The sequence below is a fragment of the Drosophila serrata genome, unplaced genomic scaffold (assembly GCF_035046125.1).
Source record: "Drosophila serrata isolate PLE 108 unplaced genomic scaffold, ASM3504612v1 contig_246, whole genome shotgun sequence".
Taxonomy (NCBI): domain Eukaryota; kingdom Metazoa; phylum Arthropoda; class Insecta; order Diptera; family Drosophilidae; genus Drosophila; species Drosophila serrata.
This window is the reverse complement of record NW_028257144.1, coordinates 40,267-54,718: the sequence shown is the minus strand read 5'-3', so window position 1 is coordinate 54,718 and position 14,452 is coordinate 40,267. Positions and strand designations below refer to the sequence as shown.

The window sequence follows — 14,452 nt, the reverse complement described above, 5'->3', positions numbered from 1 at the left end:
CAATCCGCTGAACTAGACCATTCAACGGGTTATATTCAACAAAACGATCATGTATCAGCACGCAATATACTTGAACATTTTCGATAGCGGGCTTGCTAAGTTCAATTGAAATCCTAACATCAATGGGTCCCGATTTAACCATTTCATTTTGATATGATAAGTCTATTACGATAATAGGAGCTTTAGTTTTAAAGTCTGCAGGTGATAGTAAAGGAGATTCACTTCGATTATAGTAGCTAGTTTGAAACTTGCAATAAATTTCATATAGGTGAGCAAATCGTTCTTTCTCAAAGTCCAAATTCAAGTCATCGTAGGGATATGTTTCAGAGTTTAAGTAGACCTTTAGATTTCTTAAATTGTTTGTAATCAAATGGTGATTATCTTTAAATGCAATTAAAGCAAATCGTGGACGTGCACGGTTAGCAGCTAATTTAACATTTCAAACATGATGTGTTCCGTTACTTAGTTTAGGATTAATGTATGTATCCCAACTGCGGAATGCAATCGGTAGATTGGATCCACTTTTTATAATATCATACATTTTAATTTTCGTTGAATCGCTGGGTGTTATATGAGGAATTTTCCATGTAATATTAGTCATATTGAGATGATATTTTCCGAATCTTTGTGCATTCTCAATTTTATCTTCCTCAAGTACATCATTTAAATTTTTTGATATCATAAATATATCATCTTTCCAAGTGAACGGACGTGTTTTTTTCTTGCGCTCTCGTTTTGTATTCAAGATTGAATCTAACCACCGGGGTTAACTTAAATTTTCTAATCTGTGTTTATAACTTCCCGTTCACTTCGCGTGTGCATGCAGCTATTCTAATTTGTGTATATAATTGGTTTTATTGTCCAATTTATGTTGTGCTGCTAGTGCTAGGTTTTGCATATTTTGCATTCCTTTTTGTGCCTTCTTCGTCTAGCTTTGCGCCTTCGCAACAGCTAAACGTTTTATTTACTTATCTTCCACTCTCTCACTTTAGCTGTGCCGCTGCACGTCTTATCTTATTCGATCTCATTCGCTCTCTCGCTCTCGCTGTGACTCTTCACTTCTTTCTTCATAGCTCTGTTGTTATTTTTTCCAAGTACAAGTACAGTGGTAAGTCCTTATAATGTCCGGAAATATTGTCTGTTTCGTCAAAACCTGCAAAAAGGCAATTGCTGCAGGTGACCTTACAATCGGCTGCTGGCTGTGCGACAACGTCATGCACGCCAAGTGCATTGGAGTTGCAGCTCGGACGGAGGACGATATAAAAAAAAACATTGGCCTGCGTTACTGTTGCGAGTCCTGTCGCGATGTAGAAAGGGAGATGATGTCTTTCATGCGGCAAACAAAAAGCGATTTTAAGGGCATTTTAACGAGTTTTCGTAAAACTCTTGATATGTTCTTGGCGCTGGACACCCAATTTAATAGCCTTACGCTATTAAATGAGTCTCCTAGGCGCAAAAAAACTGCTATTGGTGGGCAGCATGTAGACGGACCCCAACTACCTACAACGGGCTCTCAGCAGCAGCCTCCCTCGCCACAGCCCTCGACCTCAGCATTAATTCCAAGAGTGCTGAGAATGTGCAGCGGGAGTGGCCGTACCGCCGGTGTTTCTGTTTTGTCCAGTGGGGGGTCGCAAATATTGACCCCTCAAAGTCCCGTGTTTAACGATATATCAGCCTAGGGTGTTAGGCCCGGAACACCGGCCGACAATGGCACGGCAGATAACCAATTTGCCTTGCCAAAAGCCCTTATAGCGGTTCCACCTACGAGACATATTTTTGTCTCGCGGCTCTCCCCTGATCAAACATCGGAAGATGTTCTCGCCTTTATACAAGGCAAAACCAGAGCAGAAAAAATTAAGATAAAGGTGGAAAAGTTCAAATTTTCTTACGCAAGGGACATTTCATCTTTCAAAATAAATGTCCCTAACGAGCTCTTTAACACTATTTGCTCTCCCAACTTCTGGCTAGAGTATATCGTTGTTAAGGAGTTCGAGGCGAAGAAAAAGAAAAAGCGGCCTGTAGGAATAACTTCCAAGGCTTGATCAAACCACTGCGCCTTCTACGTCTTCCAATCCCGACCCAAAAAACTAACCTACTCCTTAGATATTTCCTATCAGAATGCAAGAGGCTTACGTAGTAAGCTTCCTAACTTGTATTCTGATAGCCTTTCGTTTGTATCTCAGGTTATTGTGCTCACAGAAACCTGGTTAAAGCCGGAGATTCTGAGCTCCGAAGTTTTTCTAGCTGTGTTCACAGTATATCGGCTAGATCGCCCTATCAGACGCGGGGGTGGAGTTCTTATAGCGGTGGACTCCTCACTCACGTCAGAATTATTAACCTTCGAGGAATGCAACGATGTTGAATTTCTCTGTGTGAAGCTATCTATCAAAGGTAGCTCCACTTTTATTACCTGTTCCTACATACCTCCACTGTCGGAACTTCCTATTTATTGGAATCACCTTTCGGCTATTCAGATGGTTTCCAGTAAATTTTTGGATAGAGACCAGTTGGTAGTCCTAGGAGATTTTAATATCCCTGTACTATTTGGTGCTCAAATAATTCCATCAATACTCTCCATACACCTACACAACATGACTTTATCGCTGGCTTGTTTGACATTTCGCTGTCTCAAGTCAACCATGTGCGAAATTCCTTACAGCGCTTTCTTGATCTTTGCTTCGTCTCTGATCCTGCGAGAGTCAGTTTAGCTAGGGTGGCGCCTCTGACGTAGCCCGAAGATCCTTATCATCCAACTTTCGATGTGACTCTTGATATTGGGTGTGACGTACAGAATATTTCTGACCGTCCAGCCAATAAAGTCCTATGTTTTTAAAAACGGACTTTGAACGGCTGCATAATTTAATAAACGAGGGCCGATCTATACATGTGCACTGACATGGCAGTTGCCGTGGATATATTTTACAGTGCCATGAATTTTTTACTGAATGTGTTCCGTTATATTATCCGCCAAGCTCGAATAAACCGCCGTGGTTTACTAAAGAGTTGAGCCGACTTAAAAATAAAAAATCTAGACTGTATGCTAAATTTGAAATCACCGGTTCTCAATCTGCCCTTTCATCTTATTTATCAGCTCGGTCAAACTTTACCGTGCTGAACGCGCATTGTTATAAAAACTATTTAACTCGTTGTAGGGCCCAGTTCTCACAGGACCCAAAACAGTTTTATAATTTCGTTAACACTAAACGTAAGCCTAAAACAAATCCTTCCTCGCTTTCATTTGAAAATACTTCCGCAAATAATGATCAGGCAATAGCCGATCTATTTTCGCAGTTCTTTCAAACAACCTATTCTAGCTCTTCGTATCTACACCAGACCTATTCCTACGACATACCCAAATCAAACGAAAGCTCTCTCCTTTTAGATCTTCATCGTGTCAAGCCAGTTTATTCGCCAGGTCCCGACGGAATTCCTGGCTGTGTGCCCAGGTATTGTGCCGACGCCCTGTGCTATCCCCTTCTGAAATTGTTTACCTTGTCCTTGGAAACCTCCCACTTTCCCATTATTTGGAAGGAATCGTTTATTATTCCTCTCCACAAAAAAGGTAGCAAATTGGATGCCAGCAATTATAGAGGAATTTCTAAGTTGTCGGCAATCCCTAAATTATTTGAAAACATTATCACCCCTCACTTACAGCACCTTTGTAGATCGGTTATTTCTCCATGATGTTGATGTTGATGTTTTATGAAGCGAAGATCAACAACAACAAATCTTTTGGAGCTCTCTTCCTATATTATAAAAGGCTTCCATAATAATTGTCAGACAGATGTTATCTATACTGATTTCAGTAAAGCATTTGACTCTGTTAACCATTCTCTCCTCGTTAGAAAACTCGATTCAATGGGTTTTCCAAGTGATCCTCTTAATTGGATCTCAAGTTATTTGAATGGCAGGACGCAAAAGGTCCTTGATTGCGTAGCTGGGGCCGGCTGCTCAAGATCCGGAGTAGAAAATTGAAGTAAATTGAAGTAAATTGACAGGCGCGTGAAAGGAATTGAATTTCGTTGGAGGTGGTGGTGAGACGCACGTCTGTTTTATTCGACTTCATATAAGAAACTCCTAAACCTAGCTTACAGAAATAACTCCGCGCTCATGCTTACAGAGCTTTAGGAAAAAACAAAAATCGCGGTCCCGAACCTAGCTTATCAGAGCAGAGATCGGATTGCTAAGAGCGGTGCTCTTCGACCCGCTCTGCCCGGCGGCCGTACAGTGGCTCCTGACCTGAACATTCCGGCCCCCCTTGCAACCATACGGGTTGCAACTTGGTCCGCTGCTCCTCATGACTGGTGGCAGGCTCCGGACAGGACCCAGCCAAACACTGTGATTGGGCTACCGGTAGTCCGTTCTGTACCTTGAGGAAACCTGGCTGCATCACCTTCGGATACACGTCCGCACCAAGGACCACGGAGATTGTCGCCGGGAGATAAAAACGGTCAAAAAAAAACGGTTGCCTTTGTAGAAAAACACACAAACACTAGCACATACCCTTTCGTAACGAGACAGGCTCGTCCGGTGTACTTCTTAATATCGAAAGGGCCCGCATAATCCATGCCTGTATATGTAAATGGACGCGAAAAAGTTGTCCGCTCCTTGGGCAATTCACCCATGAGCTGGGTCTGTAGTTTCCTTTTGTGGATCACGCATACCTTGCAGGAGAAGATTACGGACTTGACCAGATTCTTTACCCGGGGTATCCAAAAATTCGCACGGATCAGCCGGACCATCAGTTGATTACCGCCATGCAGCGTTATCCGGTGCGTAAAATGTACGAGGAGACGTGCAAAATGACAATTGTACGGAAGAATGACCGGATGCCGTTCATCGCCCGCAAGCTCTTATTATCTTATGATAATCCAGAAAGGGATTCATATTCTTGATGGAACTGGATGGTTGAACTGAACGTTTTTGGCTCAGGCAGGCGTATTCTAGCAGGAAATATCGACGTTGGGACGTGGAAATTAGGAGCCGTATGGCTGCGGCGATTTCATCGTTGGACAGCTGCTCTTCACAGGGACCCGTTATTCGTCGCGACCGTTGAATGAAACGATATACGTATGCGAAAACTCGCAATGCCTTGTCGAGCTTAGAGAATCGCTCGAGAATGTCCTCTGGGAGTACCTCCGCGACATGGACCTTGACCGCTCGTTTCTCAAGGTCAGTTTCGGGCGACTCGCCGCCTGACGATGGCCATTCAGAGCGGGGCACACGCAACCAGGCCGGACCGTGCCACCACAGCTGACTGTCGGCAAGGTCTCTAAGTGACACTCCCCTGCTTGCGAGATCGGCAGGGTTCTGTTCGGAGCGAACATGTGCCCACCTTTCCGCATCTGTGGACTGCGTAATTTTGGTCACCCGATTAGCGACGAATGTTGTCCAATGACACGCTGGCTTGCTTAGCCATGCCAACACGATCGTCGAATCAGTCCAACAGTGCAAGCCTGCAGTGGACCCGGGCATCTTTGGAAGAATAGAGGCGGCCATTTCGGACAGCAGCAAGGCTCCACATAATTCTAGCCTCGGGAGCGACACCGTTTTCACCGGTGCCACTCTCGTCTTTGCCGTGAGCAGATTGACCATTATCGTAGCCCCAACTTCAACTCGGACATAGATGGCCGCACCATACGCCTTTTGCGACGCATCACAGAACCCATGATGCTCTACCCTCAGTCCTGGCCGGAATGCGACCCAACGCGGAATGCGGATCTGACCGAGCTAGGAATAACTTTCAAGAAATTCGGTCCATTTCTGAGCTGATTCCTGGGGGAGAACGTCGTCCCACCCTAGATCCTGAAGCCAGATGTCCTGCATGAACATCTTAGATCGGACAATAAAGGGGGCAAGCCAGCCTGCTGGATCGAATAGTTTTGCAATTTGGGACAGGACCCGTCGCTTCGTAAGGGGCGCGTCAGAGGACAGTTCAGGCGGAACAAAGAAAAACTCATCGGGTGTTGCCTTCCAGCGCACCCCCAAAGTCTTCGCCGTACTCTGAGAGTCGATCTCAAGGAAGTCAGCGCGAAGGAGATGCTCACTCGGGATATTTGTCAAAATTGCTCGGCTATTGGCTGTCCATTTCCGTAGAGGGAACCCTGCCGATCTCAGAGCCTTATCCAACTCTTGAATAGCCAGCTCAGCTTCTCGCTTGGAGTCTGCTCCGGCTAGGACATCGTCCACGTACATGTAATTACTCGGATCGCCAGAAATGGGGCGCAATTGACTCCGAAGGTGACCGTCTTTAGCTCGTAATCCCGGATTTCTCCCTCTGGATTTCGAAATAGGATGCGTTGGAACGAGGTATGACTCGGATCAACCCAAATTTGCCGGTACATCTTCTCAATGTCGGCATTGAAAACGTACCGAAAGTACCGCCATTTTAGAATTTGGATTGTCAAATCGGACTGTAGAACTGGACCCGCGTGAAGGATGTCGTTCAAGCTGGTCCCGTTTGCGGACGGACTGGGTGCATTGAACACGACACGCACCTTCGTCGTCGTGCTCTCGGGCTTGAAAACCGCATGATGTGGGAGATAATAGCTGGCAACATGATTCGTGGCTGGAACTTCGATCATGTGCCCTAGATCCAGGTACTCTCGGATAACGGCCTCATACCGTGCCTTGAGTGACGGATCCTTCCTCAAGCGTTGTTCGTTCCGCAGGAACTGAGACAGCGCGAAGGATCTGGAATGTGCCAACCCCGCTCCTACGTGATTAGGGCCACGAAATGGCAGTGTCACCACATATTTCCCGCAACTGCCTCTCTTCGTGGTCCGGAGGAAGTTCTTTTCACACGCCGAATCAGCTTCGGATACCAATTCAGCCGGCACCTCTTCCACCTCCCAGAACTTGGTAAGAAGTTTGTCCAGGGAGTCCTCGACCGACCGAGAAACCCGAGTGGAGAACGCGGCCACGCTGCGATGACCTGCAATGGACACGGGCCCGGTAAGCACCCAGCCTAAAATAGACTCCTGTCCAAGGAGCGACCCGCAAAAGTTGGGCCTACAGCCGCCCAGGAGGACGGACGGAAGGATGTCGGCTCCGATTAAAACGTCTATCTAGGAGCTTTCGAAGAATTTAGGATCGGCTAAGGGGAGGTCCGGAAGGTCCTTTAGAAGATCCCTTGGCAGCGGATACGAGGGTAAGTTTCCGGCCAAATGGGGAAGGACATACGCTGCCGTTTCTACATGCAGCCCGGGTTTGGAAGGTGACCGAATCGAAAAGTGACAGAGCTTCTTGGATTGCGCAGCTACTGTCTGATTGAGACCCGAGACTTGGGCCTGGATCGTTTGAAATGGAGGTTTGATGAGGTTGAAAAGCCGCTCCGTGACAAAGGTCTCCTCAGAAACGGAGTCGATAAGCGCACGCGCTTGAAAATCACAGCCCAGATGACATATGTTTACGATGGCCGTGCCTAGTAGAACGGCCCTTGAACCGGACGCGAAACACACCTGCACATCCGAGGAATCTTCGGGGGGTACCGCACCTGCTGCAGAAGTGGTGGGTGGTGACCACGACGGCCCCCCAGAACTTGAAGAACCTGTAAAAGGATTGCTGCGATGTAACAAGGAATGATGCCGGCTGCGGCACGTAAAACAGCTATGCGGACTGGTACACTCTCGCTGTTAATGGCCTCGAGCAAAGCAATTTAAGCAAAGCTGCTTCCTCTTTATGTAGTCTAACCGCCCATTAACGTCCATCTCTAAGAAACGTGGGCATATCCGCACAGGGTGATTTTCTCTTGAACACAGATCACACCCTTTGGGCGCCGAAGCCACCCGGGCTTCGTACGCGTTGAGCCTGCGTGAGGGTCCATTGGCATGTGACGGTCTCGACGGACCTGGCACGGGCCCATTGGGCCGGACATCGTCAATGGCTTCTAACGTACGATGGCGCTCTGTCAGAAAGGAGTCGAGTTCCTTCCAGGTAGGAATTTCCGCCTTGTTATGAATCGACTGCTCCCACATGGAAAGTTCACAAGCTTGGGAAGTTTTGACGACACCATATACACCAGGAGACAGTCCCAAGCTTCGACCTGGATGGATGACATCTCTAAAGCAGTCAGGCAACTCTGTATAGTGCCTTGTAGCTCCTTTAAAGCGCTTCCGGACTCTTGGGGCACACCCTGGATGTTAAAGAGAATTTTTAACTGACTATTGACAAGCAACGTCCTATTCTCGAAACGCGTCGAAAGATTTTGCCACGCTGAGCTGAAGCCTTCGTTGGTTAGTGGTGCCTTGGAAACAATGGCATGCGCATCGCCACTCGTTTTGGACAACAAGTGGAACAACCGTTCCACCGGCGTAAGACGCGCATTGTTTATATAGATCGCCGTGAAAAGGTCCCTAAAGGTGGGCCACCGAAGATGGTCGCCTGTAAAGACTTCAGTGTCCACGGGTGGCAGACGACAGCCGGTAGAATTTGGGACGTGAATGCTTGCGGACGCCTGAACGGTCTGAGGCGCGCTCTTATCGATCAACTCTTTGAGATTGGAAACACATCTTTCGTAGATCGAGAAACAATATTCATACTTGGACTGAAGAGTTAGCCCGATGGACGTACTCTCCTCGGATGCCGCTTTAAGTTCAGAACAACTTTCATAATCCCTGTCCACCTTTTCGCAAAGTGACCGAATCTGGTCGCGACGCACTTGACACATGTACGGAGAGACCTGGATAGTTTCCGGGGTTCCCGGAGTGTGGATATTAGCCTCAAATTGACTCACACGGTCTGTCGTGGCAATAAACTTCCTTCGATGGCGTTCTGAGCCATTTTCGTGGTCGATCGAGTGACCCTCGACGATGGACCTGGGCGAGTATCTAATGCGTCGTTACTGTTCGTCCTTGATCGGGCAGCGGTGGACCCTGACCTAAGTGGAGAGCGGCGCGGAGCGCAGCGGGAGTGCAACGGCGATCGGCATATCGCGGTCCCGAACCTAGCTTAACAGAGCAGAGATCGGATTGCTAAGAGCGGTGCTCATCGACCCGCTCTGACCGGCGGCCGTACAGTGGCTCCTGACCTGAACAGTCCTCTTTAAGAATAATTTATCCAATGTTCTAAGGGTTACATCTGGTGTCCCGCAAGGAAGCCATTTGGGACCCTTATTGTTTACATTATTTATAAATGACCTGCCCAAAGTCTTGACTAACTCCAGAGTACTTATGTACGCGGATGACGTCAAGCTTTGCGTGCAATACAATGACGTTGCCTGCCAGTCGGATTTACAAACAGATCTTAATTATTTTCAAACTTGGTGCCGTGTAATGACATTCTCTCGTGTCGTTCCTAAGCTTGCTACTTACACGCTGAACTGCTGCTCTTTAATAATGTTGACGATTTGGGTGTCCGCTTGGACCCAAAACTTGACTTTATTGATCATATTTCGTTTATGGTGAATAGAGCCAGGGGTGTGCTTGGATTTATTAAACGGTGGTCGAAGGAATTCAATGACCACTATGTTACTAAATCCTTATATACTTCCTTAGGTCGTCCTATCCTAGAATATGGATGCTGCGTTTGGAGCCCTCAGTACGGCGTCCGTAGTAAACGCATTGAGTCGGTTCAAAAGAACTTTTTACTTTTCGCTCTACGCGGTTTAAATTGGGATGCAAACCAAAGATTACCTTCCTACTCTAGTAAACTCCTATTAATAAACTTGCCGTCCTTAGCCAATCGTAGAACGATGCTAGGGATAACCTTTATTTTTAACCTTATCCATGGTGATGTGGAAAGTGCTGACTTGTTAAGTCAGCTTAATTTCCATGTACCATGTAGAACTACTAGATCCTATATCCTATTAGTGTTGCGCCACTGCAGAACCTCCTTTGAACTGCATGAACCTTTTAGAGTGCGATGTGCAAAGTCTAATGATTTGTACACACTAATCTCTAACGTAGATACCCTTCCCAAATTAAAATCTTTAATACTAACATAGTAAGTAAGCATGCAAGCTAACAATCTGGCAGCACGCCGGTAGTCAATTTCCTCGTATTCTGTCCTATATTTTCCATCGCGCCTACTAACACCTCACCCATACAGGCACGTGCCTGGTGTCATACGGGCCACTTGAATGTACTGACCTTTGTGCATCAACGTCCAAGAATAGTACTAGTACATGTTTACAATTTAATAAAACTTTTTTGAAATCTTCAGCAAATCCAAGTAGATTTTTAAGGGGTATTGAAAAGTTAAAGTTAGGGCCTAAATTGAAATCGGATCCTCCACTCCATCCAGAATTGTAAAGGCTCTTGCTCTCAAATTGATTTAAAGAAACAAAGTTTTTTATTGTAGATGTAATACCACTAAGCCTTGTTCTATCTATCTCAACACCATTTATTTCATAGCGTATTTCATCCAAGAAGTATGCCATGCAATTATTTCCCATCTTCCCAATAACATTTTGAGTTTCTACCGCTCCCCCTTCCTTAATTAGGGTAATATCTCCTTGAAAATTTAGAAGACTCTCATGGGGAGTACATATAAATCTTGATTTTGAATTGTAATTCTTATCTCATCATTCGGTTTAAATGATTGTTGATACGGTGAATAACTGTGATATTCTTTCTTCGATATACTATCATCAGAGAAAGGTTTTTCTCGTACTGACAATATTTCATTCAACCCCATAACTTTAGTTAAACTCGTAATTTAAAGCCCAATGATTTAAGAATTAACTTGTTTTTAGATGTAAGTGTGTGTCTTTTTACTTTCGATCCTCTTCCTATAACTTTATGTTTTAAAGTGTGCTGATGATGGTAAGTATCACCTCTTTTATTATAAATAGCCATTGTATTAGTCTTAAATGTAAACGAATTGTATAGCTTTAACCGCGTAAATTAATAAGTTCACCGTTCTGATCAGTTATGTGGATAGAGAGTGTACTTATTTCTCTAGTGTTGACTGGCAAGTAAATGAGATTGTGTGGTGTGATATTCATTTTATAGCACGGTGAAACATTAATTCCGAATTCGTATAATAAATGATCTTGTCTACTATCAATATATGATCCGCTCACAATATTACATACTAAGCGTATTGTGTTTATTTTTAAAATGTTAACAGGTAGATCCGATATATATATTTTTTTCCGGTCGGGGTAGTTTAATTTTTTTTGAAACCAAGCAATTGTCCAATGGAGTTGTTTCTATTAAAATAAATAGGTTCCTTGGTAGTTTTAATATGAACTTGAAGTGTGTTATTATTACTTTCCATTTAAAATGTTTTCTCAAGATCATAATCTTTTAGTTTATTTTTTAGAAAATCATAAATATCATTGAGTTCATATGATCCTATGGGGAGTTGAATAACTTTATCACCAATATGAAATAGATTATTATTTATATCAACATTGGGTATAGAGTTGTACATATGAAAGTCAATGAGTGCACACTCATAGTCACCATTCGTCAGTTCAATGGGTGGGATAATAAGTTATGTTTGTAATGGGTTCATTACCATTTAATGTAAGAGTGAATGATCTACTCATTTTGGAATCTAATAATGAACTGTGAAAATATAGCCTACAGAACGAAACTTATATTCTCAAATAATTATAAATTCATTAAAACCCTTCCTATATCTTCCTTTTTCCATATCGTTATCTTTACTTATTATGAGGAATCCGTATTTATCGCTCCAGCACTTTTGACAAATTTTCATAAATGAATCATAGGACATATCAGTATTTACATGATGACGATATATATGTCGCATATTTAAATCATCTTGGTTAAACATTATAATCATATTAGCGTTATCACTTATCTGATGTTTTGGAATATGAGTATATGTTTGACATAGGTAATAAGAATCTATATTTTTGTGACGTCCCATACAAAAATATGAAAGAATGTTGTTTTGTTTTTCACAAGCAACACCATCGAAAATTATAATAGAGTTTTCTTTAGCCCTAGCGGGCGGTAAAACATCATCATTTTGTAAGAATGTATAATATCCCATACCTTTTATCGGTTTAATTAGTTTCTGTATATACACATACTTTGGTTGGTATAAACTCTTTGAGAATACATATATTCTCAAATTTAAGTCCGTTTGGACTTTCAATAAGACTGAGCATAACATTTGTTTTTCCACAGTTAACGGACCGACAACCAATGCTCTTATTGTATTGGGTAATAAAGAACTATGTCGTGGAACTGAATTTTTTACTGATTGATCACCACCCTCGATATTTCTAACACAGATTTCTTGTTTTTGACGTATTAAGATTAAAACAGTATTCATCATTGTTTTGAACATTAATTACTGCATTTCTTTTTTCAAGTTTTTTTTTGGCAGTACGAAGTGTCCAGATCCCTTTATCGCATCGCATTTAAACATGTTCAGTTCAACTCTGATTATGCGGGTTAAAGTCCATCCGCTATCCTTCTCCTGGAACTCACTCATTTTTGCTTCAATTTCCTCTTTATGGAAATTGAAGTATGCCATTAAATTGGATGCTGATTTAATTAACGTCATTTTATTTTGAAATGACTTTGTTTCCACGCGAGTCTCATGCTCTTTTTTTTTAACAAAGGGCGGAGGTCATCACCCGTTCAATATGAGGGATCAATGCGAGCGCTGCGTCACTAAGGAATTCATTTCGATTTCTGACTGCAGCCCCCTCATTCATAAACATTTATTGGATTATTCGTCCCTTGAATGCATCCAAAATCTGCTTTATACTTCCATCCACAGGTCAGGTTGCAAAAAACTTATGGGCTTCTGTACGGATGTTGTGTTTCCATTCCACACCCACAGGTAGCTTATCTCGACAGTATTCGCAGTAAATACCTTTGATGGAGTTGATTGCGTTGTTGGCGTTGATGGCATTGTTGGTGTTGGAGGGATTCATGATGATGCTGCTGGTTGGATTTTCGATGGTTTTTGTGAAGTTGTTGTGTTTGTCCTCGATTTGTTTTTCACGTTGTTTGTTTATTTTTTAAATATTTTGTTTTATAAATGATTCACATTCACTTGTAAACTTTGTAATTGTTTAATTTATTGTTTTTATAAATGTTTCACGAACACTTTTAAACTTTGAAATTGTTTAATTTTTTGTTTTAAAAAATGTGCACGTACACTTTTTTAATTTTTTAAAATTTTGATTAAAAAAATTGAATGTTAAAACCGGCGTGATGGCTAGGAGTTCAAACTGAAAGTGAATCCTTGGACTCTAGGATTTAACGTTTAGACCCTAGAGCCTCAGTCACCTGAGTTTGCCATTTCCACCCGTTTTTCCTTCCAACGTAGACGAATATGGAAAAGATATTTTTATCTCCACCCCTTTTGTGAGAGTACGGTCAAGTGGACAACTAAATTGTGAGCATGATATTCCAAGATTTGAGGTGGGCTAAAGTAAAAGGGATCATATTTCGTGTGTGTGTCTCCTCATTTTCTGTCAGTGTTCTGGGTCAGACATTTTTATCAGCGAAATGGATTCATGAGTGAACCTTTTCCCACACCACTCCACCCTTATGTCAATGTAGTCTTTTCAAAGTTGAAGACCTGAGTTTTCATTAATGGCGATGGAGTTTGCAATCATAACAGGAAAATGCAAGTGGGGAATTAGTGGGATGGGATAAATGAATCAATTAGAAGACTTCTTATATAAGTAAAGGGGGTGAAATGGGGTTAATGCCTCTTCACTTCATTGAAAGTGTTTTGATTGGAGACTGGTTCATAAGTTGCTTCCTCCCTTTTTTGTTGGTGAGCGTCTCGTTTCGGGCACACACAAGTGTCTCCTTTTGTGCACACACAAGTGATCCTTTTTATCATCAATGAAAATCTCGGCTGACGGTGACCTTTTCATCCCTCCCTCTTCAATGCCTTGTGTGATCGCAGGTGTGCACAGATTTAAAGACAGACTTAAAGCGGTGTGAGTGGACAGGTGCCATGTGACCATCCCTTTTTGGCGTGTGATTCGATCGTGGGAAGATGATTGAACGCGGATTGAACGCGTTTCGATATCGCTCCGTCGCATTCGCACTCGTAGCCGTATCGACTGCGTCTTCGTGGCGGTAGCGCTACCACACACGTTTCTCACGTGTCCTCACACCATTCAATCAGTGACCCTAATTAATTTTTATTACCCTACCCTTTTAAGGGGAGACAGGTGTCAGATAAACCTAATTTATCTAATTAATGCCCCTTATTAGCGATAAAAAGATCAAAGCTGTCCCGCTTGTTAGGATTCCCATCTACTATATAATACTTGTAGAGCTTGTCTTGTAGAGCTTGAGATAACTACCACAACTCTATCCAATCTGTCTTGAATATCTGCAGTTGTATCATCAGGTATTTTTAGAATTAATTCTTTTTGATGTGAAATAATTAAATCCCTTGACCTCTTTATTGACTTGTCAACATATTCCTTATTGACAACACTTTCTTTTTGATGATCACCATCTTTATGGGTATTAAAGTTGCCTTCCGCATCAGTATC

General features: G+C 43.1%; 1 pseudogene; it reads right to left on the bottom strand.

Annotated features, from left to right (window-relative positions):
• Positions 1–4,183: 4,183 nt before the first annotated feature.
• LOC147643695 (uncharacterized) lies at positions 4,184–12,862 on the bottom strand (annotated as a pseudogene).
• Between the last annotated feature and the right edge of the window lie 1,590 nt (positions 12,863–14,452).